Genomic DNA, 21268 nt, shown 5'->3' with positions numbered 1-21268 from the left:
AGGATTTGGACAGGGAGAGTGTTCAGGTGCTTCTTTAATGAGCTGTAAGCAAGCATGCACGATGCGCAGGCTGGGAATGCCAGGAGAAAAAAATGATACCAGACGTGTGCAGTGATAAAGTCCCATCTTGTTTTCTGCTCCACTTTCAGCTACATTTACTCCACAGTGACATTGCCTAGAGCAACTTTTAAAATTCCTCTCTGTTCTCACCCCCACCCAAACCTGAACTCATGCAGGACTGCAGCTCAGCTGAGTTTTGCCGTGATGTGAATAATTCACCCCGCTATACACAGCAGTACCAAATGAAAAAGGGTTTTCGAGGCCCGCCCTGACCTGGGACTTATCAAAGTCAGCATCTTGTCTTGGATTACTTTGAATTACTTATGGGTGCATTTGTACCAACGTCAGTCTGAGGCAGCAGTAAGACACTGTGTCCAATTTTAGCCATTTTAGCTTCAGAGAAGCCCACCTGACCTGCCTACAGCAAACCCGACCTTTCTGTTTATGCTTGAAAGGCAAAGGGGGAAGGCAGGAGTGTGCTGAAAGTCAACAGTGAGGCTGCATGAGAGCAGAAGTGAAAAGAGAGAGAAAAGAAAATACAGCGTGTTGGAGACGTGTGAACCAGAAGGACAAGCAAAGAGAGGAGGAAAGCTGGGGACCTAGAGGGAGGGGCAGAACATCAGCAGGAAGGCAGCCCAGGGAGAGCACAACTAGCAACAGAGCAGATCTATTCTGGCAGTGAGAGCACACTGCATTATCCAAGGCATGAGAGTAGTCCAGGCGAAAATATATGGCAAACCCAAAGGAGAGAAATAAGGAAAGCCCAAAGGATCCGCCCTGCTGCTATTTTAAAGGAGAACGTGACAAAAGGATGATATCCAGATCACATGGCAATGGTAGTTTGGATCCATGATGCATTTCATTGTTGTAAGGGCCCTGGGAGCACTAATATGCTTTAACGGTCCCTGATCAGCTACTGCCATAGCTATGCCCATGCCCAGCCATGGACCATGGTGCTCCAGACCCTGGCCTGCAGGCTGACTTCCCAGCTTGGCCTTGGACCTGCCCCATCACCACAAACTTGTCTGATGGTTTGAACTCTTGGTTAAACCTCATTCATTGCCCTGTCTTTGCCTGATGATCACCAAACTGTCAATAGGAGCTGTCGCTGTCACCACTCTACCATGGTGGGATGGCTGCTGAGCTCCCCACCCTGCCTGCCATAATGTTCTTGGGTCCCCAGCCTTTAGGGAGCAGCCAGCCCATGCTTCTCCCTGACACTGGTGTAGGAAAAGGTCTGGGAGCTGCTCACTTCACCCCCATTGGAACTGGGGTTTGAAACTGCGAGTGTCTGTTTGCTCTGGTGGATGTATTACTTCTCTTTGTCTTCCTACTAAGCTAATAGGAGCTAAAAGCCTGAACACAAGAAAACACTGGAAAATGTAACATAAAACCATCTCTCCTGGAGTTAAGTACCAAAACGAGCCCTCTCTCAAAAATGACAGCAGATGGCATATACTTCTGTTACCCATGATCAAATAGACACAGCATTTACCTTCGATCTGAAGACTCTTGCAGGTTTGAAACTTTTTGGCTACAAGTCTCTTCCTCATCCCACTTAAATCTCCTCTAATTCACAGTTCAAAGTTCTCTAAAAGACATCTTCTAGCTAAATCCGTTAACGTGTGTGCAGTAGAAATCTCTGGGCGTTGCAGGAGGCCGAGGCCGATGAGCATGGGCAACCTGTATTAAGAACTACTCTTCTAAGCTACGGCTTTGCTTCAGAGCAGCTTTGCAGAAACTGGTTTCTATTAAGATGAAGTAGTCTCTGCTCCCTGCATCTGGAAGCTTGCCTATATGGAAACTCTGCCCTGCATCTCAGTGAGCAACGACACAAAATAGTGAAACTGAAACAGACTTTTGCAGCTATTCATTTCAGCCTCTCCTTCTCCAGCAGAACCTGAGAAAAGACTGCACCACAGAAATCCTCACACAGAAATCCTAAATTTGTGAAGTTCAAGGAAGGTGGGCAAGCTCCATTCAAGCTCCTATAGAATTTGACCGAGGAACCAAATTAAACCAGGAGATGATTAATTATTGCCCATAGGTACAAAACTCCCACTCGCCAACTAAACAAAGTCTCTCTCCGAGCACGTAGCTTCTCCATTGCTGAGATAGACACCATGGCTTTTGGCCATCAATCCACACACTTAAAATTCATTGACTTCTGCTGTGGAAATAGGACAGATAAAATATAGCCTTTGATTTTCAGGCTGTTTCCCTGTTTCCCTAGGCCCTTGGAGCCCTCTGCCTTTCTCTAAAGCTTGTTGTTGGTGTTGTTTGGGTTGGTTTCTTTTGCATTACTGTTTCTCCCAAAGTCACGCTTTATTTATAGAGGACTAAACCAAAAAATTGGAACCAATGTGGAAACAAACATTGAAACGATCACAGAGAGAAACAGCATGTACTCCATCCTAATCAGTAGGGACACCACTCCATTGTTTCTCCTATTTTGTAAAAATATCTTTTTCATCTCTTTGACCACAGTCACTGAACTGAAATTTGTAAAATGTCACAGGAGTTTGTTTGGGTTTTGTCCCCCAACACGGTAATGATAATAAATAAAAAGTTAAGTTAATAAATAAAAGTTAAGAAATAACGTTTTTGTGTCATGGAAGATAATGTCATCCAGGAAACAAGAGCAAAGACACAGCTGAGGAGGGAAGGTCTGGGGCGTGAGGAAGCCGGGGTATCTGCTTGGAGGCAGGAACATGTAAAGCACGGACATCCCGTTCAAACTCCTCCTAACCCCATAGAGCCCTGGGAAGGATCCAGGCCTGCAGTCTCCCTTGGCTCTGTCCGAGCACTGGTGGTGTCAGACACCACAAATTCGTCCGTCCCAGCACACAGCAATGGGAGCTGACCAAAACTGGGGAAGTTAAAGTAAAGCTCAGGAAGCAACACAGCCTCCCTCTGTGACAACTGGGTGACCATCTGCACAAAAGATGAGGACTGCACTAGCGTACAGCAGCACTAGCAAGCGTCCATTTATATGGGTCCTCAGCTGGCATTATGAAGACCAGTATTTATTTTCCATCTACTAAGCACACAGGTGGCTTGGTGGCAGGGGTGACACAGTCCTGGAGACATGAGAGCCATGGGGTACGTGTTCTCCCAGGTCTGGGAAGCGCTTCTTGCCCCTGGACGAAGGTCCATCGCTAAACCCAGCTGTGATGGTTTTGGGTAAGAGCTCGCTTGGTTCCCCTGGCTTCCTCTGGCATTGTCTCCCAGGAAAAGCTTTCTGTCGTGTTATGTCTCGCTTTTGAATTGAATCTTCACCACAAAAGGTTCCCTCCATCCAAGCTCAGATCAGATCTAACCCCTAACCCATTTCAAGTCTGCGCATAGGGCCAGTGGCACCCAAAGCGCACTTAGTGAGCACTGTCTGTAGTTGAAGGAGCTCTGCGATCATGAGACTGTGCTTTTTGCTCTTCATTGGCAGCCAGGAGCTGCAGGCTTGCTGCCATGTAAAGCACCAGACACCGGGTTAATCACCAGTTTTAATTCATATCTCTCTGTGTCACTGCATCGACCCATTTGCTCATACAGATAACACTGGCTATTACTCTGAAGGCTCCATCTTCACCAAGAGCATGCCTGTGGGAAGCTTAGATACTGGACAATGAGTAACAATCCAGAGTAATGCCTGAATTATGAAAATTCTGCGGAATTTTTCTTACCATGAAAGGGGGAGAGATAAAATTTGAGGATAGGCTTATAGAGCTGTAAAAAAGGACCATATTGGGCTATTAAAATACAAATTACTGCTAAATCCCAAGGAAAAAGGGATAAAGCTAGGTACACTAGAACTACATCTAATCAGCAGTATCTAATCAAAACTAATATGTAAGGTTTCATTGGGCATTAGCAACGATTTGAATTCAGTCTGGCATTCACGAGGCTTCATCAGTGTATCCTTGTGCATACGCAGAGACACATGTATATAAAAATTTACTGAACGTGCTACATGCGCTCAGTACAGAGCAAGAACGCAAGGATGTTAAATAATTCCGATCCGTTGGATTGTCTCAGACAAACGGAGCTTTTGCTTTTGTATCGTTCCATCTACATAAGATCAGTGTGGGGAGGGAGGGGCAGGACCAGCTTAGATGCATGGTTAAAGTGATGCTCAGAGAGGAATAATTTGTCTGACAAGCTCGGGGATCAGGACACTCAAAGGACAGCTGCACGGTGACAAAAAAACAGCCCCGATGAGGGTGCTTTGAACTTCTGCTTGCTGGAAGTACCAGAAGTGTCTCAAAAGCTCTGCTTCCTGTCTTGCTGACATTAATTTTATATAGCTTCATCTTTTCAGAGTTATGCACTTGCATTCTTAACAAAACTCATGTTGTGTTTTATCATTTAAATCTATTAATCTCAAAGCTGGTATCACATTGATGCTCCTGCGAGTCAGGCTGTAGATGACACTAAGAGCGTGGCAGGATCATGCCGGTGGTGGCCAGGGCAAGCCAGGGGCTGGGGAAAGGGACCAGCGGGAGCTGTGTTCTGAGCATGGGCACTAAACTCTCTACCAAACCAGGGCCATGGCATCCAAAACACAGCACCCAAAATTAGGGGATGCTTTTCACTTGATCTCTTTGAGTCTCCATTTTTCTAATGTGCAAAGGAGAGAAAAAAAAATTTTTTTCTCACCTCAGAGTTTATTCAAAAAACACATCTATGAAGTGCTTCGATCCTGCAGCAAGTGCTCAAGCTCTTCCACCTCCAAGAAGTTGTGACCCATTTCCCACCCAGAGCCAGGTTTGAATTCCGTCCAGCAGATGAACATTGAAGCCATGTGCAAACAGCATAATGTAAGCCAGAGCATAGAAGCTGAGCGAGTACTGCCACTTCTGTACCCTTCGAAGGGTCCTCAGCAGAGGAAAAAGGGACTGTGTCCTTAAAAGCTGTACCCTAATGCACGTCCCTTAAGGGGAACAGATAAAAACCCTTAATTCTGCCCCTCGCTTCCTGACGGACTGTCTCTGTAACCTTCACCAATGGATTTTAAAACAGCTCCTGGGTGGTACACATGCACACATATAATCAAAGACTCCTAGTATCCTATCTGTCCTTTGCAAAAAAAGCATTTCCTTTATTTTCCATTATTTACAAGGAATGCGAACCAGCTATCCTACTCAAAGACTGAGCCCTGAGTCTCTAGACAGCCACTGCTTTGTTTTGATGAGGTACAAAACTCCTGGGCTCCAGCAGGGAGAGTTATAACCGTTAGCTGCTTCTCCACAAAAACCCAGCACAGAAAGCATTAGAGCTGCAAGTCATATTGATTTTACCAAGCGACTTGAAACAACAATTAACCTTTCTAACTGTGTGTCTTTCTTTAAAAGGCATCTCGGTTGCTTTTCAAAGTTTGCTTTTAAAAATTAATGAATCGATGCAATTTTACATCTATTGACCAATTTAAAATGTCAAGGTTGTAGCAGGAAAGAACACTAAAGAGATGCAAATCTTGTTACGCAAGCACATGGACACTGGTTGGACACTTGACTCTTGAGCACTCAGCTCTCAGCTTTGGTTCCTGTCTTTTTTAAGTTTTATCTCCTTTAATTCTCTTTAGTGAACATAGTAGATGTCATATGCATTTATAACACCTTGGAAAACATCCTGGTCTTATTTAGAAAAGCGTGCGCTTACATGTATTTCCAGTTACTGTGATGAAATCTGTCACACACAGCATTTATTATTTAAACAGGGGCTCAGCACTTAGCTTTCATTCAGGGATATATGTACAGCTATTTAGGGCTGAGCTCTACAAGCTCCTCAGCAAACTCACAGTCCTACCAAGATTCAACCCTTACTTAGATCTCCATCTTGAACCAACTTTTTGATTCCCTAACCACTAATGACAGTGTACCAGAGATTTCTTGCACCTTTTCTTCTTCATTGTATCTACAACACTACAGAGACTTGACAGCGAGAAGATAAAACACTACTTAAGCCAAAGACACTGCAATATCTGAGCATAAGAGAAAGGAAGGAACCAACGTAGTATATTGATGTCAATTTTAGCTGTTTCTTTTTCCCCATAACAACATGTGATTTCTGTCTACAGGAGTCCCCTTTGCTGACGCTGCCAAAAAGCTGGTGTAAGTATCTGCTGGTTAACACGGGGCAACTCATCAGTTGGGTTTTTAACCACTTCTTAGACACAATGGCACAACCGAAATAGCTAGATTACTTCAGGATAGAAGCATCTATCCATGTAGATTTGATGCCAGCAAATAGCCATGTTTTAAGACTTCAAATTAGCTAAATTACTGTTCACTTCGGTGGTAGTTTGCTTAATTGAAAGTACAGAAACTACCACTACAGTGGTAGTTTGCGTAATTGAAAGCGCAGACTGTAATTCTCAATAAAGTCCAGAGCTTTCAGAGTTTCAGGACACTGTGTTTGTGTTGGCTTCCTGGTTAAAGTCGGTAAGGAAAAGGCAAAAAAGAAAAAAAGACCCCAAACTCCTCTCTATATTGTAAGGAACAATATCCACATTAGTGGTGGTGAAATCATCACTTCAAATCTATATTCTTTGAAGTGAAGTTAAAAGAAATAACAATCAGGATCCAGTCCAACTACCAATAAGCCGGTGAAATGATCTCCAGAAATTAAGGGTGATGCAGATGAAGGCAAAGCAGTTTCCCAGAGGGTTTTGTGATGTAAGGAGCCTCAAGCCTTGCTCCCGTGAGTATCCACATCTTTCCCCTGGAAAGATTTCCTCTCGCCCTCCCATTCGCCTCTGATCTGCATGAGTTTCATCTTTCCCTTAGCTGCTTTGACCCCTCCACAGGAGTTGCAAGGGACATCCCTGCCTCATGTCATGCCTACCTGGTGGCCCAGCGAGCCTTGCTGAGAGGGAACTGAGCATCTTCAGTCAGCAAACACCCTTCAGAGACACAGGAAAACTCACACAAAAGAGCATTTTTTTTTCTTCCAAAGGCGTAACATGTTAGCCATCATGCAAGTGGCTTTTCCTGGAGAACGGGAACCCAAATCTCTTAAGTGAGGACCTGCCAAATTGGAACTTCCACCTTGAAGGCATGAGATCATTAGCTTATTTAAAATTAAGTTTTCTCTCAATATAAGCAGCACTGTTATTTTTATAGAGGCTAAACAAAATATTTTCCTCTAAGCTCATTCCCGTGCCCCAGAAATAAAAGGGATGTCCATAGGCACCCTGCGTCTACCTGGTGGCCTCCAGAAGGTGTGCAGGATACAGCATGGAGGACACAACCTCTGTGCAATGCTCTGTGTTTCTTAAGGAAACATCTGGCTGCCTTAAAATATAAGGAAATTAAAAACTTAGGCTTCAGAATGGGGGGGAAAAGTCTGCATGCATTTAATAACAGGCTAAAGTGGCTGATAATTAGCTCATACTAAGCATTGATGAAGGAAAAATCTTAAAGAAAAAGGAAGACTGAATTTTAAATTAATTAAGGTTATAGGAATGATCTGCATTTACTTGTCCATAGATTAGTTTGCTGACTAATTTTTTTTTTCCTGGAGGGCCTTTTAATTATGCATAGAAATCTCATCAAATACAGATGAAGAAGGTCAGAACAATTAGTATAAAACAAACACTTCAGCATAATGCACCATAATGATTATTTTCGCAACAATCAGTTAGCGAGCTCCAAGAACGTTTGATGCATTTTAAACTAAGTCATTATCAGATTTTCCAAATAATCATAACAACAATTCAGCAAATCACCAAGCTAACCGCCCTGTATAAAGCCATATTCTTTTAACTAGCTGTTCCTGGGGTGTCAAATTTGCTTTACACTCTGGACTCACCAAAGAAGCTGCAACAACGCTCAGAAGGGAGATATATAAGGGTAAAGTAAATCGGTACTCATGCATAGATTTAGTTTACTGTTGCTGCCATTGCCATTCTCCAATCTTTATGAGCCACCTCAAGTCCAAAAACTTCATATTTTCATGTTTTTGTCACATTACATCTCTTCATATAAACCTGGTGTGGCAAGGTTCTGATTCTGGAAGATCTTCTGATCCTGGAGGCAGAAAGCCACATCACCTTCGTGCCACGGGCAGTGTCTGCTCAGCTCAGCCCCGGCTCTCTGCAGCATGGAGCAGCCCGTCTGCTCACAGCTGTAGTCACACAGTGGGGAAAAAACAACATTTGCAAACATTAAAGCTGGCATTTCTTTGCTTTTATTTTGGGATCATTTTCTACTATCAGATCCAGGTCAAATTCCTGCAAACCCATATTTTCTTATATGGGAATTTTGGCCTTTCTAGGGCTCTGTTGCCCATCTGCACAGATAATTTAAAATCTCCCCTGCCATCCCTGCCTGCCCTCATCCACTGCACTCTGAAGTGTCAACAGGGCAGTTAAACAAGCAACAGCAAGAAGGGAAAATAGGAAGCAGGACTGGAAAAGAGATAAAACCTTACATTTCAAGCTTTAACCTAAGTCTTAACTTCACCACCATTATGTTCAGCATTGCTGGAGACAGGAGCCCTCAGCCTGTGCTAATGAGAAACTGTGTTCCTAGAAGGTTTGTCGGGTAGTAGGCTGTCAAGTTTTAGTTCATTTTAAAGGAATGGCCATGGCAGTTTTGCTGCTAGCTGCCTGGCTACCGCGCTCTCTAACACAACAGCAGTCCTTCTCCCCATCGCAGCTGCTTCTGCTTGTCCATAGACACAACGTCACTCTCCGTGCGTGGTTCTCGAAGCTTTGCGTTTGATACCACCCTGCTGTGGAGGCAGCTTCTTGTTCACGGGAAGCACTCAGCAGATCGGTGGTGACTACAGAGGAGGCATATGTAGAGATTTCATGTAATAAAATATCCCAGAGGATTTCAAGGACCAGGGACACCTTGGCAATTGAGTCAAACCTCCCTAGCTCCAATGCAAGTCGACATCTACTTTTGTGTCATGCTGAAATAAGGGCATGCGGACTGGGGAATGGCTATGAAAACTGCCTCAGCTTTTTCTGTTGAAAAGTGGTTTCACTAAACTGGAGAACCACAATACCAGAGCTGGCACTTCAGTCACTTTTCCTAATGACACACAACCCCCCTTGACCTCCCACCACAACCATTACCTCCACCTGACCCTCACGATGCTGCAAGTGGTGTGCTCAGTGCTTGGACATTGTATAAAAATTATTTCCCTGGAAGAACCAGGGTGTGTTTAATGCCTGGACGTCTGAAGTCTTTTGCATGGTGCACTCAAGTTGTGCATGTGTGGAATCCACCACCAGTGCTGTGAGGTTGGTGGGCACACAAGAGTCACTGAACATCAGAAGAAGCAAAGGAAGGCAACATCTCCTTGGTATGATGGCTTTCACTCCCCACCCACCCACCAGGCACGTGGGACATACTTCAAGTATCCAAGAATAACAATGGAAAATGTCTCTGATTCAAAGTGAATGGGTATTGGTACGTTATTAGTGTTACGGGAATGACCTTTTCGTACAGCAACGTTGAGGGAGAGATTGTGCCTTTAGGGTCTACTCCAGAGCATACTGGGAGTTAATGGGAGTCTGTCCATTAGCTGTAAGGGATTGTGTCGGGCCTTTACAAACAGGGCTGTGCATTGAAAAGGTGAGGAGGACAGGGGATGAAGGGACGGTGGGAGGGAAGGAGAAGGATGAAGGACACACGTGGACGCTCCCCAAACACAGTCTCGTAACTGTGTGCACAGCCACACCCTAGTCACTAGAAGACCTGCCACTCCTGCTGCTTGGTTTTGGAAATGGCCAACGCTTATGCAGTTTCTGGATGTCTGGAAAGCTGCAGTTGCCATTGGCCACATGTTTGGCCCCAGCACCTGTTTGTGAACTGCCTGCTATGACTTTTTATAGTTCATACAGTCTTGGAACAGTTTGGAATTAATGGTTTATTGATTTATGATACATTAATAGCAAGTCACCAGAGGAAATGTAAATAATTTTTCAAATGGATGCTGTAAATCTCCTTGATTGAATCCCTAGTTAGATTTTGGAAATGAGCTTATACCTTTGCTTATAAGTGGCTCATTAGCCTTTATCTTGATTTTCATTAACTGTACACAAAACAAAACACCATGGTGACGGTTTTCTTAAACAAAGAGAATGAAGCAGCTGCCTACTCCTCTGCACAGTGCTTGAGAGAGGGCCAGGCATGAATCCTTGCCCAGCGCTTCAGGAGGAAGGGCAAAATCTTCTTGTCCAATTGCTAATAAAATGCCTTCCTGGGTCGGGGCAACCCCCGGTATCAGCACAGGCTGGGGGTGAAGGGTTGGAGAGCAGCCCCATGGAGAAGGACTTGGGGGTCCTGGTGGGTGAAAAGCTGGACAGGAGCCGGCAATGTGCACTCGCAGCCCAGAAGCCAACCGTGTCCTGGGCTGCCCCCAAAGCCGCGTGGCCAGCAGGGCGAGGGAGGGGATTCTCCCCCTCTGCCCCGCTCTGGGGAGACCCCCCTGCAGTGCTGCGTCCAGCTCTGGAGCCCTCGGCACAGGAGAGACACGGAGCTGCTGGAGCGGGGCCAGAGGAGGCCCCAGCAACGCTCCGAGGGCTGGAACAGCTCTGCTGGGAGGACAGGCTGGGAGAGCTGGGGGGGCTCAGCCTGGAGCAGAGAAGGCTCCGGGGAGACCTTCCTGCAGCTGCCAGGGCTGAGAGGGGCTGAGGAGAAAGATGGGGACAGACTTTTTAGTAGGTTCTGTTGCGATAGGATAAGGGGGAGTGGCTTTAAACTAAAAGAGGGCAGATTTAGACTAGATATGAGGAAGAAATTTTTCACCATGAGGGTGGTGAAGCCCTGTCCCAGGTTGCCCAGAGAGGTGGTGGATGCCCTATCCCTGGAAACATCCCAGGTCAGGTTGGACGGGGCTCTGAGCAACCTGCTCAAGTTGAAGATGTCCCTGCTCATGGCAGGGGGTTGGACTAGATGGCCTTGAAAGGTCCCTTCCCACCCAAACTACTCCATGATTCTATGAAAATATGTGACATTCACTGTGAAGGTTACCTCGCTTCTGAAAATCTGGATCGTCTCTGCAACCTCCTCTCTTTCCTTCTGTGCTCCCCATGTTCTCTCCTGAACTCCACTTCTGTGTCAGGCAGCTGCCCCTCACCTTTGCATCTCCTTGACTATGAGCAATAACAGGTAACAATTCACATATAAAACCTTCTGCCTGGTACACCCTCAAAGATAATGTACAGCCTTCACCTTGGAACACTTGTGTCCCTTTTCACAAGGCATAGCACAAAGAGCACCTGCGGGATCTAAAGCTGAATCACAATTTCCACGAACAAGCAAAGCGTCAAAGAGACATTCACATCCCCCTGAGGAATGTGCAGCTCCATCAGTCCCCAGTAAAAGTCTTAGCATCTTAGCAAGTACGTCTCTTTCCATGAGCACAACATACTCCCACCATCAGAAATGCAGCATAACACAGATGATTTCTGATCTGCATTATGTGCAGTATGTAGCCCACAGTAAATAATTTAGGACCTCCTTTAGTGCGCTTTACTGTCAAGGAGAAGACTCCTATGAAGTACAGTAGGAATCAGCTTGGAGGGTGACACAGCAGCTCACAAACCAGACCACCCTTGTGGAGATCAAGTAATTCCCAAAGTGTGGACACTCTGCATGTTTCATAAATGGTCTTTCCTCTTGTTTTGATTTCCTTCTGAGACAGAACTGACCCCTAAGCTTTACCTGGTGGAAGTTTAGTCACCCAGGTTACTCCTGCCTGGATGACTTGACATGAGCAGTCATGTAACAAACTAATTTTTATTAATAAAAATAGTACTTAAAGCACCAGCTCTGCAGATTGATAACAATTCTGACTTTGCTGAGAACTCATTACATTTTCCCCCTAAAATATTTAGTGGCAGCAAATCTCACACAGCCAACATCTAGCAGCTAGGAAAAATAAGTTGTTTTTCAAGGGATTTACTGGAGTTCCTCTGTCTTCATTATGTTTGTCTGCAACAGTCATAGCCTCCTGACTTTACACATAAACATCCACAGAAATGGCATTAGATTCAAGATGCTGATGATACGATGGAAAGAGCAATACTAGTGACCTTCTCTCTAGAGAATATGCTTCAGTATCAGAATTTCCATCTTCATGATTCAAACTTCTGTCCCTTCCTCTCCCTTCTTCTGCCTTCTGCCCCACTCTTACCTTTCCCAAGTAAAAGGCAACTTCGTGCATCTGGATAAGCTGAAATGCAACCATGCAGAAGAGCAAAACAAGGAAAACCCCCTCCTCGCTACTTGGCTTATAATATGCCATATTGGTCTTATCAAAACAAGCCATGTAAAAATCAGACGACTCTACTTGAGGACAGAAAGTGTGATATTCCCTTCCTTGCTGATTCTGAGACAGGTCAGCAGAAGCACATCTCCAGTGTGCGTTATACCCTTACAAGAGTGTGGAGATCCCCAGACCTCTCCATTCACGCAATTGCATCAGGTGTGGCCCCCACCCATCCCTTCTTAGGCTCCAAATCCTTTACATATTTTCAGAATCCTCTACTCACTTTATCACCACAGTCCTCTTTAGTCAGTTTGCTTTTTAGTCGCTTCTTTAAAACATACTACTTTCATACAATGTCTTGTATAGTTGGGGCCTATTCCAAAAGTTTAACTCCCAGGTATCTAATTATTACAAAAGCAATTGCAAGCTTAAAAAATATAAGATAGTATTCTGTACATTTCTGTCGACACATTGTTTTAATCACCCACTGTAATGAAGGCCATTTTCTGTACTAAGAACTATCACTAAGTTCTGTCACACAAGACCTCCGCTATCCTGTCCAGACATCCACATGCTCATGTGTCCTTTATAAGTATATGCACCATTTATTTGGGTCTTGCACACTACCTCCACATCTTCCCTTACTACTTTTTTTTTTTTTTTACTTGGATTGTGTGAATAACCTAGACAAGAGGTGCCCTCAATGTACTTAATATCTCATAGAAAGTACGATCCTTGCTTCAAGGAAAGGGTATGGTTTGTTTTATATATTCTCACTAACTACAAACAAATCTCCCCCGCTTCCAAATCTGAGTATTAGTACAGTCCTTCAAGCTTAAAGACTGAACAATATGTCTGTTGGTCTACAAATTTGTTTGTAGAGATAGATTATGCATATATATAAAACACACACACATATATACACACATATATAGACATATAAACACACATGTCTACACACACAGATATATGTATATGGATTGTGGATTATGTCTCTATATAAAATGAAATCAAGAAAAGAACTCTGTGCTATTGTACCTGTTATATGGAGAGCTATCACCAACGGCTATACCTGCAAATACAAACGCTGTGCTCACTGCTTCAGAAGATGAATTTTAGAGGCAAGCTCACTGGGTTAATGCCTATATCATGTTCTTTTCTTATATTCATGGCATGTTTTTTGTCTCCACATCTCAGCCAACCCATTGCTTTCCTTGTTATTTTTGAAATACCATAAGGAGTATGCTGAAAGGAAAGGCGAGCGGAGGACACTGCCAGCTACTGAACTTTGCAATGAGGAAGTGATCAATCCAGGTTTGGTCCACTTAATTTTTAGCCAACATAACGAGTACATTTGTTTTGCTGTACTTTTAAGCTTTGTTGTCAAGGATACAACAATATCCTCTATGTCAGAAGATGAATCTGTTACGAAGAACTACTTTTCATTGGCATTTACTCAATCAAACTTGACATGAAAGCAGCATCTGTCCAATAATTTTTTACTTAAAGTCATTATTTATAATATCCAGCTCAACAACAAAAACCATAAATCTTTCTGAAAGCCAGCTGGAGTGACATGGAATGCTACTTATTTTTTGTCTGAGAAATATCAGAAGGAGGGGCCCTGTAGTGGTCATGCACTGATATATTCTCTTATGATTGAGGTGAAAGGTTCAAATGCAGCATAGATAACAAGCGAGAGAATAAATTTGATGATCTATATGCACAGGACCACCATAAATGTGGCTACTGAAGCTCACAGCGAAGAGGTGAGATGGTCGTACCCAGCCTGTAAGCATCACGTTCATCACGCAGGCTGCATATCCAAGCCCAAATACTCTTGTTCGATCAGCTACATCCTATAACGAGGTACATTACACAGCATATCTTCACAAATTGGTGTACATTATTGCAAGCTGCTTCTGCTTAAAAAAACACCCTGTCTATGAGCTCTGCCCAGCACAATATACTAAACATGTATGAGCACAGCAGAGCTGTAATCTTTCCATCATTCACTGACCACTTGTTTGAAAATTAAAATTAGCTGTTCGCTCCCTGCTGGTTGTTCAGCCTGGAGCAGAGAAGGCTCCAGGAAGACCTTCCTGCAGCTGCCAGGGCTGAGAGGGGCTGAGGAGAAAGATGGGGACAGACTTTTTAGCAGGTCCTGCAGTGACAGGACAAGGGGTAATGGTTTTAAAAAAAAGCGGGCAGATTCAAATGAGCTAGAAGGAAGAAATTTTTGACAATGAGGGTGGTGAACCCCTGTCCCAGGTTGCCCAGAGAGGTGGTAGATGCCCCATTCCTGGAAACATCCCAGGTCAGGCTGGACGGGGCTCTGAGCAACCTGCTCTGGTTGAAGATGTCCCTGCTCACTGCAGGGGGTTGGACTAGATGGCCTTTGAAGGTCCTTTCCAGCCCAAACTACTCTATGATTCTATTATTTTATGATTGTATGCTCTCCCTTGAAGCACAAACTGGGATCTAAGAAGAGGGTTTATGGCAAATATGTGGTTCGGGCAGCATTTAACCCTTTTGCTCTCATGAGTGATGGCACAGGGAGGCTGATACACCATCAAGACTTTTTTCCACAAAAACATGTTTTTAGAGGCAGTCTCCCTCCACACCAGGAATGATTGAGATGTTTTCATTCTTAAGCGGTTCAGAAAAGCACTGACAGTAGAATATATCAGAAATATATCTTGCTAGCCAAACCTGATTGTTTTTTTCAATAGACTTATCAAAACAGATTCAAGGAATCTGTATTATATCTGGAGTGAAGTGGCAGATACTGTCTCAGAGAAATTCTACCTTGAAAACTAATTATACAGGCTTAGATAGAAGCACTTTCATGTGGGCTGGAAATTAATTGAGAGGCAGCATACAAAAGGCAATAATGAATATTAATGTGCTGAGTTGGTGGCAATATCTAATACGGTGAGATTTTTATCTCCTGTGGACAGGGAAATATTACAGAAAGACATTAAAACCCATGTGATTTCAATTAAGAAAAAATCAAGTTAATACACACATAGGCTTGGAGGGAAACATGCTCAACAGAGTGTGAACTTTTAAACCGAGCAGGGATATACTTACCGTGGCCAGCCAGGATACAGCGGTAGATGTTCAGGGTGAGCACTGACCACCCACAGCTCCAGTTTTTCCTTCATTCATGGCCATGTGCTGCCCACACCCCTGAAAACAGAGCTGCTGAGAAGGACTTTGACGGGTCCTGGGGAGCCCATGGGCACTGTGTCCACACTGCAACCTGGAGGCATGCAAATGCCTGGCAAAACTCCAGTCCGCAGGTGGAGATGCAACACACTGTAGGGGTTCAGAGGCATCACTCCTTTGCCTGTTCCTTCCATGCAATACACCTGATTACGCATTACATAAATGATTAATATACATATAAACACATGTTCTTCATGCTAGAAGCTATAGTCAATTATTTCCCCTTCTCCAGAAGCTATTAAACAAAAACAAATGATCGAAACCACTACTGTTTCACTCAAGGGTTTTTTTCCGTTATTGGACTCCATATTGTCACATCCACATACACAAGTTTCCATTAAATGAATTCCAGGACATTTAAAAATTATGGTATGAGAAGAAGTTCCATTTTACTATTTTGCATTAAAAGCATATAGGTCAGTGCACACCTGAGTGCAGAAACTTCCATCCCTCAAAGATAACTATTGCAAAACACTTGAAATTTATCTTGGAAGATCTGGAAACACTGATTGCCCTTCAAGGGCAGGTGATTTCTGAGAGAGGTCACAGGTAATGACAGTCTCAGGTAGTAATACATTTTGCAGAATGTGGGCAATTCCCACCTATGAATCAGTAGGCAGAGAACACGCCTGACCTTGCCAGGACAACAGCTCTTGGCCGATCTCTTCAGTGGTCTTATATAAACAAATGTTCAATTTTCTATAAAGTGAATGGCAATAAACTCCCATAGCTGTCGCTGCAAGTCTTGGACTCTGTTTGCATGAGTAGGTGCAGCTCAGGAGCCTCAGGTCTGCGTTCAGAAGCCCATCACAGTAGTATGTGTCATGGTAGGGACCATCTCTGAGGAGATGCTCGGACTGGTCACAGAAAGCATGGCCAGAGGAGCACAACCTGCACAACCTCTTCCATCCAGAAACACCCTCAGACCAGCTGAGCTGTGCTTGGGCTACACGAATAAAAAAATTGGCCAAGTGCTTCTTTTAAATATGCACTCACATATATGCTTGGGCAGAAAGACTGCTTTTTTCACTTACTGCAAACACTGGTGGAATAACTAAACTGTTCTCAAACTTCTTCTGCCCTAAGTCAAGCACATTATGGGAAGGTACAAAAAACGCTATTTATAGCCAGAGGTATATGTAACCGAGCCAGCCCAGAGACCCTTGCATTCATTTTGAAGTTGTTCCAGTAAATAGGAAAAGCAGTTTAGGGAATAATTAAAGAACAGAGCAGTCTCTTTGGCAAAAGATGAGGGAAACAAAACAGGGCCACAAGACTCATCAGTTCTCCAAACTATTGAGACTTTTCTTTGAGCCAGGATTTGTAAAGGGAGAACATTCAGGAGTTCAGGAAGCTGCAACTGGGAAATAACAACTTTGCATTTTTTGGGTTATGCTGGTACTACTACGGCTGAAAAGCAGAAGCTTATTCCAATAGCATGAATTACATTCAACGGTCACTTATCAATGGTAAAAAATATAAGCTAGCCCTCAGTCAAACACAGAAGGGCAGGCAGCTGATGGAAGGTTAGAAATAATTTTCTAGAGCTGCCTGAAAACAAAAACATTATTTCTCAGAAAAAAGCAAAAGAATTACCACTTGTTTTTGTCTGAGCCCAAAGACGACCTGAGTTCCCTGAAACTCCTCATCCCGCATGGACAAGGTCCTCAGCTGAGAGGTGGAAATGTGGCAGCATGTTTCCTGAATATGCTGGGAAAAAATACTGAAGGTGTTGAGGGAGGAACGAGAGCCTCCAGGGCAGCTCTGTGATGCACGGTCCAAGCAGGTTTGCTGTTGAGTGCTTTTCGCTGGATTGTGTGCTTGAAAACCTGGCGTTTTGCATACCTCCATTTGCTAATTACCCACATGATGGTGCTCCAGCCTGCTTTGGCACACCTCTGGCATTTAATGTCTTTAAATATTGACAGATGGATCGTTGTCTCCTGTTACTCAGTGAAAGCTGGGAGCATAATGCTAAGCTGATTAAAAGAAAGGGGATCACCAGCTAAATCCATTTCTTCCTGACTTCTAAATGTGGAAGTACCTTCTCATTGCTTAAGGGATATATTTTTGTAAAAGATCTGGCTCCTGAACTAGCAGTACAAACACTCCCTGGATGCTCTTGCAAGGAGCAGATTTTTTTCTTATTCTGCTCAAAGAGTTTCCCCCCCTCCTTATCCTGCTGTGTAAAAAGAGCATTTTTTTGGTCTCATCTTGCAAACGAAAGAATCAATTTAATTCTTTCATTGTGAAAAAAAGAAAAAAGAATAATAGTCAAAGCCTGCTACTTAAAAGGAAAATTGTTTAGCACCTCAAGGTCCAAACTTACAGCAAACCACATTGTCCAAACCATTACCTCTGCCCAGATTAGCTATTGATCTGAAGAGACAAAAGGGAAGCAAAGGCACCAAGAAACAAAGAGGCTGTTTGAGCCTCACCCAGCAGGTAAGTGGCAAAGCCAAGAAGAGCAGCCAGTGCTTCTGCCTCTAAAATGTCACGCATCGTTCCCTGGGCCAGATCAAAAGGGTATTTAATCTGGGTTTATAGAAGCTTTTATTCTAATACCTCAGAAAACACTAACCAGTTGTGGGGTTGTGAGCCTACAAGTGCCACTGAAACAACATCAGGACCTCAGAACGGGAGATGCAAGGGGAAAAATTGTGAACTCTTCATTTTATTTTCTTTTCCCATTCACATAATACTATACTTGCAGATGATCATAAGATTATGCTGCAAATGCATTTTGAGAGTAAATACATCTTAAACTGGAACTTTACATCTGTTGATCTCTGTGGTGGGCTCTATTAGGCACCAAGTGCTGAGCTTGGCAAGTGCCTGTGCCCAATCTCACCTCCACTCTGAGAGCAAATGTCTTTTCACAGACATTAGTATGTTCCTAATGTTTGCAGGGTTGCTCCACTGTTAATTGACCCAATAAAAATTATCAAACAGAAATTTCCATTTTTTTTTAGACTGGAAGCTTACAGTGTGCGGGTAAATGAAGATGGAAAACAACTCAAGGGAAACCAAAATTAACATCACTCTTCTAAGAATGTACAGGCATGAATATGTATGATACATTATAGATTTGACTGATGAATGACCCGTAACTCATCAGAAGTAATGGCTTACACTGAGTAATGGAGGTTCATCTTTCAAGATGAAACATTAGTCACTTAACTGCCTTCCGTCGCACTGCAAAAAACCTTTTGGCTGTTTAACTTAAGTACTGTTTTCTTTAGAAGAATTTAAAAAACCCTGTTCCTCATTTAAATGTGGTGACCCAAAACAAATACTCCAACCCCTATTTCCTTGCATCATCTTTGGCTTTGCTGTCATTGCTTTGTCAGTGTTTAGCAGTTTATTGTTCAAAGGTGGATGAAGGGCGCCCGTTCCCCATTAATCAGGAGAGAGATCAGAAATAAAGCAGGTTCCCTCCACACAGGCAGAGCTGAAGAATGGGCTCAGCCAAAGGAGCTGGGATATTGCTAAGACCCAGTTAAGACTGGGAGTGACATTGCTCTGGCTAGTCAGCTGCTCTGGGTGCTTGTGGACCCGCAACGGATGAATGTTGACTTTTTCAGCATTGTTAACTGGTCAAATCCAGACCTGTTTTTTCTGATTTAGAAGTATAGAGGAATGCTTCCATACAAAACCTTAATGAAATGTGATGCATTTTTCTGTGTTTGCTCTGGAAAGCAATGACACTCTCCCACATGTTTTTCATAAACAATTCAAGTTTTCACAATTTAATTTAATGTTTCTCTTTCTACTTGCTCATTAGCTTTCCATAAAGCCATCCACATCACCATGACTACCTGCCGTCCACCATTACTAGTGCTTCAAGGCAATATCACACTCCGTGAGCTGTCAGAGGAGGAGGAAAACAGGCAAAGACCTGGGGTGTCTCCTGCCTTCTCCATGCTCCACACTTCTGAGCTTCTCATGAATCCTTCCTTTCTAAAGTATTACAATTAAGCTAGAAGATATAACAAAGGCACTGTGTCCTCACTACCATTCATTAAGTAAAATTGATTTTGTAAAGGTAATTTTGCTGAGGAATTCACCAAAAATTGAAGAAAATGTCATCTGAAGTCACCTTTTCTACTCAGGTTTACGAAGCAGCACTGGAAAACCAACCGCAGAATGGTTTATGCTGTATTGTATTGCATTTGCTGTTTGATGGTCTGGTAACACTTTAATAGTCTTGAATGAGCATTTAATTTAGATTTAATAGGGCAGATTCTCTGTTGTAATTAAATATCAATTGATTGTTAAAAGACCACTTGCTAGATTTAATATATAAGAGATAAACCTGGTTTGCTATATAATTAACTCAAAACACAACAATAAAAGTGCAATTAAATTTCCAGAACACAGAACTTGTAAAAAAGTTTATCAAGTTGGTGGATATGAGAGGAATTAAATGAAATTATGTTTAAAATTGTGTTTATTAATGATACAAAGAGCTATTAATTACTTTGGTTAACTATTGATCACTTTGACCTTTGAGGTAGAGATTCCTTTGAGCTGGAAATCAAACAATGAAAGTGACCGTTCCCACTAGGCATGCATGCTATCAAGAGAGTTTTTTTCAAACAGGTATAGAAAAAATGTCAGGCATCTAGTGCAATTTTAATGCGTTTTTTTTCCTGCATTGATAGTTAGTGTTTATTGTATCTGTGCTTTAAAAATTCAGCCTTTTAAGTATTTAACTTTACCATAATTTACCAATAGGTAATTAATCCCCATTCTATTTTTCTTTTATTTGATTTTGCCAGTACTCTTGGAGATTTTTTTAAATCGCGTAAGTCTCTTAGAAGTGGAACAATCAAAAGGAACAGACAGAACAATGGTTTTGACCATTGTTAACCATAAAAAGACATCCATGTGCGGAGCATTAATCCTACATCAGAATCAGCTTCCACCAAGCTAGCTAGAAGAAAACAAAAACATAAATGATGCAAGCATCTTAGAAATTAATCTCAAAACACGTTTATATGGCTGGCATCGCTCTGAACTTCCATGACACATGTTAAGTCCTTGCACTAATAAATTAAGTTATTTTCTCATTACGAGGCATCAGCAAGACTCTCTTCACAGCTATGCCACCCACACGCATCTTGCAATATGCCCAAAAAGCAGTGATCTTTCCTCCCCACAACATATGCTGCATACCAAAAACAAACAATAACACAGCAGAATATTAGTATCTTTTGTTCTGCCCAGAGACCCTGGCACAGGCAGCCCAACCCACTGCCCGCCAAGCACCTTCACTCATTTTTCTTCCATTCAAATTTAAGGAGGCAAAGATTTTTCAATAAATGCCATTTAAAATAATGCGGTTGTGATCCCATTCCAGGATGCCACCCGTGAATTGGCTGCGTGTTTGGTGGGACAAAGGGTGAGCAGAGCATGTCTACTCTCCATGACCTTCGCAGATGGGATTTGCTTGTCCCAGCCACAGCTGAGCTGCCTGCGAAAGCTGCCTGGTTTCATGATGACAAATCCCAGACACAGGCTTAAGTGCATCGACATTTTTATTTATTTATTTATTTTTGGTTCAGGCTTCCCTTTCATTTCCCTGAAATTACCTGTCAAAACTGTTCTAGGGTTTTGACAAAAAAAAGTAAAACCAGGAATGTTTTTTAAGTCCATTCTTTGACCAAAAAAAACAGGCTGAGAAGGGTGTGTTTCATGCAATGGAAATAGAATTGCTAATAGCAGGAAAGTCTTTTGGGGTGCTGGGTGGATT

This window comes from Phaethon aethereus (genome assembly GCF_964289735.1).
Source record: "Phaethon aethereus genome assembly, chromosome: 5".
Lineage (NCBI taxonomy): Eukaryota > Metazoa > Chordata > Aves > Phaethontiformes > Phaethontidae > Phaethon > Phaethon aethereus.
This window is presented reverse-complemented; position numbering follows the sequence as displayed.